At 36.1% G+C, this 15,189-nt stretch overlaps 1 protein-coding gene across 3 annotated transcripts in view; it reads right to left on the bottom strand.

Annotated features, from left to right (window-relative positions):
* LOC102134461 (phosphoglycerate mutase 1-like) overlaps positions 1-15,189 on the bottom strand; it is a 78,011-nt gene that overhangs the window by 24,146 nt on the left and 38,676 nt on the right. The window contains exon 2 of one of the 3 annotated variants that reach the window (XR_010584201.2): positions 1,476-3,405. The exons of the other annotated variants lie outside the window; for them this stretch is intronic. The gene's annotated coding sequence lies outside the window, so the exon portion shown is untranslated. Of the gene's footprint in view, positions 1-1,475; positions 3,406-15,189 lie in introns of those variants that run through there. 3 annotated transcript variants of the gene reach the window in all.

Genomic DNA, 15,189 nt, shown 5'->3' with positions numbered 1-15,189 from the left:
TCTTTCATAGCCTGAAGGGTTTTTAAGCTGGGGCTACCCCTACTGTTCTGGCCCTTTAAGTGGGATCTATTTCTAAGAGACAGTAGCTCCCCAGAAACTGATGTTTACTAGGAAAGAGGAAGTGAAAGGCCTGCCTCCAAGCCATGTACCTCTCTCAACTGGGCAGAGATTCACCTGCAGAGTTCCCCCGTGGGGAGAAAAATATCAAGAGACTTCAAGTAATCTTTCCATGGAACTTGTCTCCTAATGACAGTCTAAACATTATTTTGCAGATTTTAAGAAAATAGGGGCAAGTAGAGCCACAAGAAAAGAAGGTGGAGCCTGTGAAATAAAATATACAACATTATTATGAAAGAATGTGGTTTAATGGAAAGAGTGTGGGGCTGAGGAATCAGGCAGACCTAGAACCTTGGGACCTTGAGCAAGGAACCTAACCTCTCTGATCCTCAATTTCTTCATTGGTAAAATGGGGCTAAGGAGTTTAATTAAGTTTGTAATGGGACTAAATATTAATCAAAGGCTCCATAAAAATGTATTGCTAACATTTTCTAGACTTATACATATTATAGTGTAACAAGATCCGAAGACAAAATTTAAAATCTTAAGTTTGACTCACTGGGAGGAATCACAGGACTCAGTATATAGTCATACTTGTGGCTAAAATTTGTTACACTGAAAGGATACAAACAAAATCAGCACAGGGAAAAGACATACAGAGTGCTCTCTGGAGGAAATCAGGTACAAGCTTCTAAGATTCCTTTCCCAGTGGTGCCATACAGGACACGCTTATTTCCTCCAGCAACAAAATGTGACAATACATGTGAAATCTTGTCTGCCAAGGATGCTCCTTAGAGACTCAGTGACCAGGGTTTTTATTGAAGATGGGTCATGTAGATATCCTCTGCTTAGCATGTACCAAAATTCCAGACTCCCATGAGGAAAACAAGTATTCAGCATAAAACCACACTGTTTATACAAACAATTTAGGCACAGTGAGCCACTCTTATCAGTCCTAGGAATGGTGAAAAGACTGCTGAAATCCAAGTTTTCAGATGTCAGCCAAGGGCCAACCTTGCAATACGGCCTTTCAAAGGATTGTTGTCAGACCTGCTATGTTAACTCTTTTAACTCTGCCCACTTATAACTCTTTTAACTCTGCCCAACCCTGGTGGCCACTCTGAATTCCCATATATCCAACTGCCTACTTGATAACTCTACTAAATTCTCAAACGTATTTCAGATTTGACATCATAGCTACTCATTATTAAAAATTTACTCTGTCCCTAGTGCTACTCTAAGCACTTTACATATACTAAGTTATTTAATCCTCAGGGAAATCACATAAAGCAGTATTAGCTGCGTTTTGCAGATAAAGCTCAGGCACAGAGAGGGTTAACAACTCACCTCTAGATTATGCATGTAGTAATTTGTGGAACCAAGATTCAATCCAAGCCAATCTGACTCAAGAACCCATGTTTTGTTTTGTTTTGTTTAACTTTTATTTTAAGTTGAGGGGTACATGTGCAGGATGTGCAGGTTTGTTACAAAGGCAAACCTGTGTCATTGGGGGTTTGTTATACAGATTATTTCATCACCTAGGTTTTAGGCCTAGCATCCACTAGTTATTTTTCCAGATCCTCTCCCTCCTCCCACCCTCCACCCTCTGGTAGGCCCCAGTGTGCATTGCTCCCTTCTATGTGTTCATGTGTTCTCATCATTTAACTCCCACTTATAAGTGGGAACATGCCATATTTGGTTTTCTCTTCCTATGTTAGTTTGCTAATGGTCTCCAGCTCCATCCATGTCCCTGCAAAAACATGATCTCACTCCTTTTATGGGCTACATAGTATCCCATGGTGTATATGTACTATATTTTCTGTATTCAGTCTATTATTGATGGACATTTAGGTTGATTCCATGTCTTAGCTATTGCAAATAGTACTACAATGAACATACATGTGCGTGTGTCTTTATAATAGAATGATTTATAGTCCTTTGGGCATATACCCAGTAATATGACTCCTGGGTCAAATGGTATTTCTGTCTCTAGGTCTTTGAGGAATCACCACACTGTCTTCCACAATAATTAAACTAGTTTACACTCCTAACAGTGTAAAGGCATTCCGTTTTCTCCACAACCTCACCAGCACGTTATTTTTTAACTTTTTAATAGCCATTCTGACTGGTGTGAGATGGCATCTCATTGTGGTTTTTGATTTGAATTTTTCTAATGATCAGTGATGTCGAGCTTTTTTATATGATTGTTAGCCACATGTATGCCTTCTTTTGAGATGTGTCTTTTCATGTCCTTTGCCCACTTTTTAATGGGGTTGTTTTTTCTTGTATACTTGTTTAAGTTCCTTATAGATGCTGGATATTAGACCTTTATCAGATGCATAGTTCGCAAAAATTTTCTCCCATTCTGCAGGTTGTCTGTTTATTTACTCTGTTGATAGTTTCTTTCACTGTGCAGAAGCACTTTGGTTTAATTAGATCCCAATTATCAACTTTTGCTTTTGTTGTGATTGCTTTTGATGTTTTTGTCATAAAATCTTTGCCCGTGCCTATGTCCTGAATGGTATTGCTTAGGTTTTCTTCTAGGATTTTTATAGTTTTGGGTTTTACATTTAAGTCTTTAATCCATCTTGAGTTAACTTTTGTATACGGTATAAGGAAGGGATTCAGTTTCAATTTTCTGCATATGGCTAGCCAGTTATCCCAGCACCATTTATGAAATAGAGAATCCTTTCCTCATTGCTTGTTTTTTTCAGGTTTGTCAAAGATATGATAGTTGTAGGTGTGCTGTCTTGTTTCTGGGTTCTCTATTCTGTTACATTGGTCAACATACCTGTTATTGTACCAGTACCATGCTGTTTTGGTTACTGTAACCCTGCAGTCTACTTTGAAGTTGGGCAGCATGATGCCTCCAGCTTTGCTCTTTTTGCTTAAGATTGCCTTGGCTATTCAGGATCTTTTTGGTTCTGTATGAATTTTAAAATAGTTTTTTCTAGTTCTGTGAAGAATGTCAATGGTAGTTTAATGCAAATAGCATTGAATATGTAAATTGCTTTGGGCAATATGGACATCCTCAGGATATTGATTCTTCCTATCCATGAGCATGGGATGTTTTTCCATTTGTTTGTGTCATCTCTGATTTCTTTGAGCAGTGGTTCATAGTTCTCCTTGAAGAGGTCCTTCACTTCCCTTGTTAGGTGTATTCCTCAGTATTTTTTTTTTTTTTTGTGGCAATTGTTAATGGGAGTTCATCCATGATTTGGCTCTCTGCTTGACTATTGTTGATGTATAGGAATGCCAGCGATTTTTGCACATTGATTTTGTATCCTGAGATTTTGCCGAAGTTGCTTATCAGCTTAAGAAGTATTTGAGCTGAGATGATGGGGTTTTCTGGAATTGGGATTAGAAAATAAAAGCCATAAACATCTGCAAACAGGGATAGTTTGACTGTCTCTCTTCCTATTTGCATACCCTTTATTTCTTTCTCTTGCCCAACTGCCCTCACCAGAACTTCCAATACTATGTTGAATAGGAGTGGCGAGAGAGGGCATCTTTGTCTTGTGCCAGTTTTCAAGGGGAATGCTTCCAGCTTTTGCCTATTCAATATGATATTGGCTGTGAGTTTGTCATATATGGCTCTTATTCTTTTGAGGTATGTTCCTTTAATACCCAGTTTATTGAGAGTTTTTACCATGAATGGATGTTGAATTTTATCAAAAGCCTTTTCTGCATCTTTTGAAATAATCATATGCTTTTTGTCTTTACAGAACCCATGTTCTTAATGACTAATCAGTATTATCTCAACATATTCAAAATCAAACTCATGATCTTTTTCCTTAACTCTGTTCCTCTTCCAGCTTTCCCTGTCTCTATGACAATCATCACCATCTACTCTTACCAGGTAGAACACATCCTTGGTAACTTTCTGTCTCTCACCTCATCACCCCTCATAACCAATCACCAGTAAGTTATGTCTATTTTTCTCTTAAACATCTGTTGAATCTATTCAGGTTTCTCCATCTTTACCTTCACTGGGCTAATCCAAGCTAACATCATTTGTATCAATACAATAGCCTCTGCACTGATCCCTAATCTTATGGACCATTTGCATGTAGTCAATTGCCTAAGGATTGTAGAGTAACAAGACAGAGGAAACCTGAGCCCCAGATAGACTTCACAGAGCCAACCTGCCATATCAGCTTGGAACTTCTACATGACAGAGAATTCGATTTCTGTCTTGTTTAAGTTTCTGTTGTTTTGAGTCTTTGTCAAATGTAGTCATAGTTATATTCTTACTGATATAAAGTGTTTGTACCTTCTGGTACACATGCTTGGGATAGATCACAGGATTATGCATTAAGAGGCATTAAAAATATTATGTTTACATGATAATAACACTGATATAGCATGAAGGAGAATACAAAACTTAAATAAATTTTTAAGATAAAACACATGATCTCGAAGGAACCGAATTTCCCACTAGTATCAGGCTCCTTCTAGCTCTATCCCCAGAGTCTCCTAGGTATCAATTCACTCTGCTCATTCGTCATCATGGTAAAGTTTGAGTATCCTTTTTTGGGGCACAGAGTTATCCGTACCTGAAGGCCACACAGGCTCTTCCTCTAACCACTGATTTGGAGATAATGAAGCCACTTAAATAAGTTTAGTAAAAATCAGATTTCTTGGGTAGCATTGCTAAGGATGGAAATATATTAAAATAAGAAGAAACTGTCAGATTCAGAACAAGTACTTGTAAGAGATTCTGTGTAATCAAGCATTTTGAGAATGTTTCATACATTATGTTTCACTGGCAGAAGCAAAAATATATTGATTTGGGGGGGATTGGATGAATATGATTTGGTCAACAAGAACATGTCTCAAAGCAATAAGATGTTTGGAAATGCAGGATTGATGAAAGAATAATAACAATAATAAAAGAGCCAGCCTAGCATGGAAGTTGTCACTCCATCCTAACAAAAAGTAAACAGCTGAACAAATGGAAAAATCACCAACTCATCTTAGATCTTTCAGAGAAGTTAAGTTAGACAGCAAATCATTTTCCCAAAAATTGGAGTGACAGACAGGCAAGGACGAAGAACCACAACTTACCAAAGCAGAAAACCATGAGCTGAAACCTCCACGGGAACCAATACAGGGGTAGAAAAACCTGAATTTTAACTGACTAATTGCTAAAGTTCAACATAGACAAGTTTGAAGTAAAAAACCTGAGAGGGGCCCAGGTACAGAGAGGATTCTATACTTTTGTGAGTTTTACCTCCAGAAACTCGACTGGACTAGCCTCCATAATCACATGAGCCACTTTCTTATAATAAAGCACGCGTGTGCACGTGTGTGTGTGTGTATCTCCTATTGGTTGCTTCTCTGAAGAACCCTATTACCGATGCTAAGGGCTCTAATGGGTATAGTACAAAGCATGCAGGAATAGATGAGCAATGCAAGTACAGAAAAGGAAATTCTAAAAAAGAATTTTAAAAAGCTAAAAATAAAAAAAAAAACTATAGCAGAAATAAAAAATGTCTTTGATGGGCTCATTAGTAGACTGGACATGGCTGAGGAAAAAAATTCTGAGCTTTAGGATATATAAATGGAAACTTCCAAAATGAAAAAGCAAAGAGAAAAAAGACTTTAAAAAGAACAGAATATCCAGGAACTGTGAGACAACTACAAAAAGTGTAACATACACATTAATAAGTATGCCAGAAGGACAAGAGAGAAAGTGACTCAATAAATATTTGAAACCATAATGATGCAAAATTTCCCCAAAATTAATATGAGACACCAAACCACAGGTCCGGGAAGCTCAGAGAACACCAAGCAGGATAAAAAACTACACTCAGGTATATCATATTCAAACCGGAGAAAATCAAAAATAAAGAAAATGCCAGAAAAAAAATATTACTTGTAGAAAAGTTAAGAGTTATATCTGACCTCTCAGAAGCCATGCAAGCAAGAAGAGAGTAGAGTGAAATGTTTAAAGTGTTGAGAGGATAAAACAACCACCTAGAATTCTTTACCCTGTGAAATTATCCTTCAAACGTAAAGAACTTCTCAGACAAAAAGATATGAAAGACATTTGTTGCCAGTAGACCTGCCTTGCAAGAAATCTTAAGAGATATTCTTCGGAGACAAAAAAAAAAATGATCTAGGTCAGAAACTCAGATCAGCATTTTAAAAAAGGAGGAGAACTGGAGAGGGAATAAGTAAAGCTAAAATAAAAACTTTTTTATTCTTAATTGATTTAACTAATAAAACAGTTTGTTCAAATAATAATTGTAACAATGTACAGATGGTCCCCAACTTAGATGGTCTCATTTATGATTTTCAATTTTATGATAACATGAAAGTGATATACATTCAATACACTCAAAACATGACCCCATCATAAGTCAAGGAGCATCTTTATTTGATTATGTATGCTTGTGTGTGGGAGTGGGTGTATGTGTGTGTGGGCATGCATATGTATAAGTGAAATGAATGACAGTACTGACACAAAGAATGGGAGGGAGGAATAGCATTTTTATTTTATTTCATTGGAAGGTATTTGCACTACCTGTGAAGTGGTATAATGTTATCTGAAAATGGACCTGGATTAGTTTTAAATGCATATTGCAAAGTCTAAGGCAACCACTTGAAAAAGCAAGAAACAAAATGGTATAGCTGATATACTAAGAAAGTTGAGAAAATAGAATCATCAAATGCTCAATTAGTAGTGCAAAAGGCAGAAAAAGAGTAGAAGACAACAATAGGAACAAAGAGCAAAAGCAACAAATAGAAAATAGTTTTAAAAAGTGTAGATATTAATACAAATATATCAATAATTACTTTAAACATCAACAGTCTAAATATATCAATAAAAGAGATATTAAGCACGGATCAGAAAATAAGGCCCAACTATATGCTGTATACAAGAAACCCATTTTATTTTTTTAATTTTTATTCTAGGTTCAGAGGTACATGTCCAGATTTTTTATATAGGTAAACTCATGTCATGGGGGCTGGTTATACTGATTATTTCATCACCCAGGTACTAAGTCTAGCACTCAGTAGTTGTTATTTCTGATCCTCTCCCTCCTCCCACCCTTCACCCTCTGATAGGCCCCAGTGTCTGTGGTTCCTCTCTTGGAATGCATGTGTTCTCATGATTTAGCTCCTACTTATAAGTGAGAACATGTGGTATTTGGCTTTCTGTTCCTGTATTAGAGAAACCGACTTAATAGATTTTTTAAAAGGGATGGAGAAAGATATACCATGCTAACACTAATCCAAAGAAAACTGGAATAGCTATACTAATTTCAGACAGAAAAGACTTCAGAGAAAGAAAAACTATCAGGGATAAGGGGGAATATTACATATGATAAAGAGGTCATTTCTTCAAAGAGACATAACACAATCCTTAATATGTATGCACTTAATAACAGAGCATCAAAATATATGAGGAAAAACTGATAGAACTGCAAGAGAAATAAATGACTCCACTGTTATAGTTGGAGACTTCAACACTCATCAGAAATGGACAAACTCAGCAGATAAAAAGTCAGTAAGGATGGAGTTAAACTCAACAGCACCATTAATTAAGCTGAGCATGACTGACATCTATCAAGTTTCATCCAGCAACAGTGGATACATTCTTCCCGAGTTCACATGGAACATTCTTCAAGACAGACCACATTCTGAGCCATAAAATACATCGTGACAAATTTAAAAGAATAGAAATCATATAATATCTGCTCACAGACCACAATGGAATTAATCTGGAAATAAATAAGGAAAGATAGCTGGAAAACCCCCAAATACTTAAGAGATTAAATGACCTAGTTCTAAATAATACATAGGTCAAAGAAAAAATTCCAAGATAGATATAAAAAGTATTTTTAACTAAATGAAAATGAAAGTACCACATATAAAAATCTGTGGGGTGCAGCAAAAGCAGTACCTACAGGGAAACTTATTAACATTAAATGCATATTTTAGAAAAGAAGATCAAGATCAATAATCTCAGTTTCAACCTTAGGAAACTAGAAAAGGAAGAGTAAATTAAATCCAAAGTAAAAGAAGATAATAAATAATTAAAAATTAGAGCAAAACCAATGGAATTGAAAACAGAAAATCAATAAAGAAAATCAACAAAACCAAAAGCTGGCGTTTTGAAAAAACAAATAAAATAAGTCTCTAGCTAGGTTAAGAAAAAAAGAAAGAAGACACAAATCACTAATACCAGAAATGAAAGAGGGAACATCACTACAGACACCATGGACATTAAAAGGATAACAAAAGAAATATTATGAGCAACTCTACATCCACAAATTTGGTAGCCTAGATAAAATGGACCAATTTCCTGAAAGACACATCTACCAAAACTCACACAAGAAGAAACAGGCAATTGGCATAGACCTACATCTATTAAAGAAATTGAATAAAAAAGTAATAACTTTTTAAAACAGAAAGTACACAGATGGGTTCACTGGTGCATTTTGCCAAATAATGGTGAAAAAATTACAGCATTTCCTTACAATCTATTCCTGAAGACAGATGCAGAGGGACTACCTTCTAACTCATTGTAAGGTCAGTATTACCCTAACACCAAAAACCAGACAATGACATAGAAGAAAAAAAACCCTACAGACCAACATCTCTTATCAGTTTTATCTTATGAACATAGATACAGAAACCCTCAACAAAATATTAACAAATTGAATCCAACAATGTATAAAAAGAATTATACATCATGACCAAGTGGGATTTATCCCACATATGCAAGGCTGGTTTGACATTTGAAAATCAGTTTTTGTAACTCATCACATCAACAAGTTAAAGAAGAAAATCACATGATCATATCAATAGATGCAGAAAAAGCATTTGACAAAACCAACACTCATTCATGAGGTTTTTTGTTGTTGTTGTTTGTTTGTTTGTTTGTTTTTGAGACAATCTTGCTCTGCCACCCAGGCTGGAGTGCAGTTAGCATGATCTCGTCTTACTGCAACCTCCACATCCCGGGTGCAAGTGATTCTCTTACCTCAGCCTCCCAAGTAGCTGAGACTACAGGTGTGCACCACCATGTCCGGCTAATTTTTGTTTTTTTTGTTTTTTTTTTTTGTTTGTTTTTTTGAGACGGAGTCTCGCTCTGTCGCCCAGGCTGGAGTGCAGTGGCACAATCTCGGCTCACTGCAAGCTCTGCCTCCCGGGTTCACGCCATTCTCCTGCCTCAGCCTCCCGAGTAGCTGGGACTACAGGCACCCGCCACCACACCCGGATAATTTTTTTGTATTTTTAGTAGAGATGGGGTTTCATCATGTTGGCCTGGCTAGTTTCAAACTCTTGACCTCAGGGGATCCGTCCACCTCCACCTCAGCCTCCCAAAGTGCTTGGATTACAGGCATGAGCCACCAAACTCAGCCCCATTCATGAGTTTTTTCAAAAAACTCTCAGCAAACTAGGAATAGAGGGAAACTCCCTTAATTTGATAAAGAACATCTACAAAAAGCCTACAGCTAACATTATGCTTAAGGGTGAGAAACTAGAAGCTTTCCCACTAGGATCAGTAAAAAGGCAAGGATGTCCCCTTTCACCACTCCTTTTCAATATTATGCTGGAAATCAGTATTGTTGAGGCAATAAGATAAGGAAAGAAAATAAAAGGCATACATATTGGGAAGGAAGAACTAAAGCTGTCTATCTTCACTGATGATGTGATTGTCTATGTTGAAAATCCAAAAGACTCATTAAACAATCTCCTGGAACTAGAAATTGTCAAAATCCTGGGAACTGATGAAACAAAATTCATAGCAACAAGAGGCTGGTGTGACAGTAGTGTTTAGCAGTACTATTATTAAGGCATCAAACATCGTTTTGTCCAAAGCTCCCCACTGCCATTAAACAGAAGACACTGTTGGAGTACTCTGTCAAAAAGTGCTGCATAACCAGTACTCTTGACAACACCGGGGGAGACATTGTGTGAAAAAATATAGACATCAATGACTGTGGTTTGAAAAGTGAGTAAGAAGAGTTGGACTCAGAATATGAAGTTATAATTATGACTTAACCAATTTATTTCATACATTTTCTTTACATATGCACAAGATTGATGTGATAAAAATCTGTTTAACTCAAAGTGCTGTTTCAATAAATATAAAATAAATATTTTCTGTGATACAAAAAAAAGCAGTCTCCTGGAACTAATAAGTGATTACAACAAGGTTGCAGGATATAGACTTAATATATAAAATTCAATCATTTTCCTATATACCGACAATGAACAAGTTGAACTGGAAATTTAAAACACACCATCATTTACATTGGTACCCAAAAGAATGAAACACAGGTATAAATCTAACAAAATCTGTACAAGATCTGTATAAGAAAAACTGCAAAATCCATGGCCAGGCATGGTGGTTCATGCCTGTAATTCCAGCATTTTGGGAGGCAGATGTGGGTGGATCACTTGAGTTCAGGAGTTCAAGACCAGCCTGGCCAACATGGTGAAACCCTGTCTCTACTAAAAATACAAAAATTAGCCAGGCATGGTGACACACACCTCTAGTCTCAGCTACTTGGATCGCTAAGGTACAAGAATACTTGAAGCCAGGAGGCAGAGGTTTCAGTGAGCCTGGATCACGCCACTGCACGCCAGCCTGGATGACAGAGTAAGAATCCAAAAAAAAAAAAGAAAGAAAAGAAAAAGAAAAGAAAAGGAAGGAAAGAAAGAAAGAAAGAAAGGAAGAAAGAAAGAAAGAAAGAAAGAAAGAAAGAAAGAAAGAAAGAAAGAAAGAAAGAAAGAAAGAAAGAAAAAAAGAAAGACGTCTAAACCCTGATGAAAGAAATAAAAGAAAAACTGAATAAATGAAGAAATATTCCATGCTCTTTGGTAGGAAGACTCAATATTGTGAAGATGTCAGTTCTTCTCAAATAGTTCCATAGGTACAAAGCAGTCCTAATGAAAATCTCAGCATTTTATTTTATGGTTATTACTAACCTTATTCTAAAAATTATATGGTGAGGTGAAAGATCCAAAATAGCTAGCATAGTATTAAAGGAGAACAAAGCTGGAGTACTCACGCCACTAGACTTCAAGACTTACTATAAAGTTATAGTAATCAAGACTGTGTGGTAATGATGAAAAAATAGACAAATAGATTCATGGAATATAATGGAAAGCCCAGAAATAGACCCACATATAGTCAACTGATCTTTAACAATGAAGCAAAGGCAATAGAGTGGAGCAAAAAGGGCCTTTTAAACAAATAGTGCTGGAACAACTGGACACCCATATACGCAAAAAAAAACCCCACAAATATAGATGTAAACCTTACATCTTTCACCAAAAAAAATCTCAAAATAAATCATAAACCTGAAAGTAAAATGCAAATGCAAAACTCCTAGAAGATAACATAGGAGAAAATCTAGGTGACATTGGGTATGGGGATGACCTTTCCAGTACAAAATCAGAGGTATAATACATAAAAGAAATAACTGATAAGCTTGACTTCATAAAAATTAAAAAATTCTGCTCTGTGGAAGACATTGTCAAGAGAATGAAATGACAAGTCACAAACTGGGAGAAAATACTTGTAAAAGAGACTGTTATCCAAAATATGCAAAGAACACTTAAAGCTCAACTATAAGTAAATGAGTAACCCTACTTTAACAATGGGCAAAAGACCTGAACATATATCTCACCAACAAAGATATACACATGGCAAATAAGCTTATGCAAATATGCTCAATATCATAGGTCATTAGGGAATTACAAATTAAAACAACAATGAGATACCATTATACCCCTATTAGAATGACCAAAATACAAAACACTAACACTATCAAATGCTGGCAAGGATGTGGAACAACAGGGACTCTGATTCGTTGCTTGTGGGACTGCAAAATGGTACGGCCACATTGGAAGACAGCTTGGCAGTTTCTTCCAAAATTAAACAAACTTTTACCATATGATTCAGGAACTGTGCTCCTTGGATTTAGCCGAATGGGTTGAAAATTCATGTCCACACAAAAACCTGCACACAAATATTTATAGCAGCTATATTTATAATTGTCGATACTTGGAAGCAGTCAAGATGCCCCTCAGTAGATGAAAGGATAAATAAGCTGTGGTAAATCCAGACAATAGAATATTATTTAGCACTAAAAAGAGGTAATCTTTGAAGTCATGAAAAGATATGGAGGAACCTTCAATAGATACTGCTAAGTGAAGGAAACCAATCTGAAAAGACTACCTACTATATGATTCCAACCATATGACATTCTGTAAAAAACACAACTATAGAAACTAAAAGATCAGTGGTTGCCAAGAGTTCAGGGAAGAGAGATGAATAGGTGAAGCACAGGGAATTTTTAGAACAGTAAAATTATCCTGTATGATACTTAATGTTGGCTATATGACATTATATGTTTGCTCAAACCCATAGAATGTACAATACAAATAGTGAACTCTAATGTAAACAATGGACTTTAGTTAATTAAAATAAATAAGCCAAAAATTGGGAGCTCATCAAAAACCTCTGCACATGAATTATTTTTGAAAACAGGTAAAGGAAGCATCAGCAATCTGCCTTTTATCAATGGTTTGTCATGAGGAGTAGTTTAGGAAAAAAGTTTGTATAAACAGAATGGATTCCCTATAAGGGATTGAAACTAAAATCATTCCACTGATATAAAATGTTCTCTATCTCCACACATTTAAACTCTTTATTTAATGCTTTTCCAGTACAAGACTTAAAGATGGAATTTAATGGCTTGGAGGTAATAGTAAATGTCATGAGAGTAGAAAAACTTGCATATGTAGGGAGGCGCTATGAAAAAAAAAATCAAACACTGGCATTCCCCATATTAACAAACTGAGAAAAATCACATGGTTATACTAATAAATACTGTAAAAGCATTTGATAAAATCAAACATTCATTTCTGTTTTTTAAAAACTCACAGAAAAATAAGAATAGAAAGGAATTTTCTCAAACTGATAAAGTACGTCTTCAAAAAATCTGCAGCCAACATCAGGACCAATACAGGGATGTTTACTTTCACTACTTCTTTCCAACATTGTATTGAAGGTGGTAGCAAGTGCAATCGGGCAAGAAAAAGAAATAAAAGGCATCCAGATTAAAAAGAATTTAAAATGTATTAGCAAATGATGCAATCATCTACACAGAAAATTCGATGCACTTTATAAAAGAACAACTAAAACTAAGATGTGAGTTTAGTGAAGCTGCAAAATACCAGGTTAATACTGAAAAAATGTTTTTCAGAGGGGCCAAGACGCCAACTGGAAGCAGCTGCAGTCTGCAGCACTCACGAAGAGGAATGAAAAGAGTGAGTGATTCTGTTGAATTTTAAAGTATATTTTTCTAATTCTGTGAAGAATGTCAATGGTAGTTTGATGGAAATAGCATTGAATATATAAATTACTTTGGGCAGTATGGCCATTTTCATGATACTGATTCTTCCTATCCATGAGAATGGAATGCTTTTCCATTTGTTTGTGTCCTCTTTTATTTCCTTGAACAGTGGTTTGTAGTTTTCCTTGACAAGATCCTTCGTGTCCCTAGTTAGCTGTATTCCTAAGTATTTTATTCTCTTCATAGCAATTGTGAATGGACGTTCACTCATGATTTGGCTCTCTGCTTGTCTATTATTGGTGTATAGAAATGCTTGTGATTTCTGCACATTTATTTTGTATCCAGAGACTTTGCTGAAGTTGCTTGTCAGTTTAAGGATTTGACTTCCTCTCTTCCTATTTGAATACAGTGTATTTATTTCTCTTGCCTGATTGCCCCAGCCAGAACTTCCAATACTATGTTGAGTAGGAGTGGTGAGAGAGGGCATCCTTGTGCCAGTTTTCAAAGGAAATGCTTCCAGCTATTGACTATTCAGTATTGGCTGTGGGTTTATCACAAATAGCTCTTATTGTTTTGAGATATGTTCCATCAACACCTAGTTTATTGAGAGTTTTTAACATGAAGGGATGTTGAATTTTACAAAAGGCCTTTTCTTCATCTATTGAGATAATCACGTGGTTTTTGTCGTTGGTTCTGTTTATGTGGTGAATTATGTTTATTGATTTGCATACGCTGAACCAGCCTTGCATCCCAGGATGAAGCTGACTTGATCGTGGTGGATAAGCTTTTTTATGTGCTACTGGATTCAGTTTGCCAGTATTTTATTGAGGATTTTTGCATTGAGGTTAATCAGGGATATTGGCCTGAAGATTTCATTTTTGTTGTGTCTCTGCCAGGTTTTGGTATCAGGATGATACTGGCCTCTTAAAATGACTTAGGGAGAAGTCCCTCCTTATCAATTGTTTGGAAATATTTCAAAAGGAATGGTACCAGCTCCTCCTTGTACCTCTGGTACAATTCAGTGGTGAATCCATCTGGTCCTGGGCTTTTTTTTGGTTGGTAGGCTATTTGTTACTGCCTCAATTCCAGAACTTGTTATTGGTCTATTCAGGGATTTGACTTCATGGTTTAGTCTTGGGAAGGTGTGGGTGTATGTGTCCAGGAATTTATCCACTTCTTCTAGATTTTCTAGTTTATTTGCATAGAGGTGTTTATAGTATTCTCTAATGGTAGTTTGTATTTCTGTGGGGTCAGTGGTGATATCCCTTTTATCATTTTTTGTTGCGTCTATTTGATTCTTCTCTCTTTTCTCCTTTGTTAATCTAGCTAGTGGTCTCCCTATTTTATCAATTTTTTCGAAAAAACAGCTCCTGGATTCATTGATTTTTTTAAGGGTCTTTCGTGTTCTATTTCCTTCAGTTCCTCTCTGATCTTAGTTATTTCTTGTCTCCTGCTAGCTTTTGGATTTGTTTCCTCTTGCTTCTCTAGTTATTTTAATTGTGATATCAGGGTGTCGATTTGAGGTCTTTCTAGCTTTCCAATGTGGGCATTTGGTGCTATGAATTTCTCTCTTAACACTGCTTTAGCTGCATCCCAGAGATTCTGATATGTTGTGTCTTTGTTCTCATTGGTTTCAAATAACTTCTTGATTTCTGTCTTAATTTCATTATTTACCCAGGAGTCATTCAGGAACAGGTTGTTCAATTTTCATGTAGTTGTGTGGTTTTGAGTGAGTATCCTAATCTTGAGTTCTAATTTAATTGCACTGTGGTTTGAGAGATTGTTTGTTATGATCTTCATTCTTTTG

This window comes from Macaca fascicularis, chromosome X, assembly GCF_037993035.2.
Source record: "Macaca fascicularis isolate 582-1 chromosome X, T2T-MFA8v1.1".
Taxonomy (NCBI): Eukaryota; Metazoa; Chordata; class Mammalia; order Primates; family Cercopithecidae; genus Macaca; species Macaca fascicularis.
Note: the sequence above shows the minus strand (reverse complement) of the source record. Positions and strands in the feature narration are given on the sequence as shown.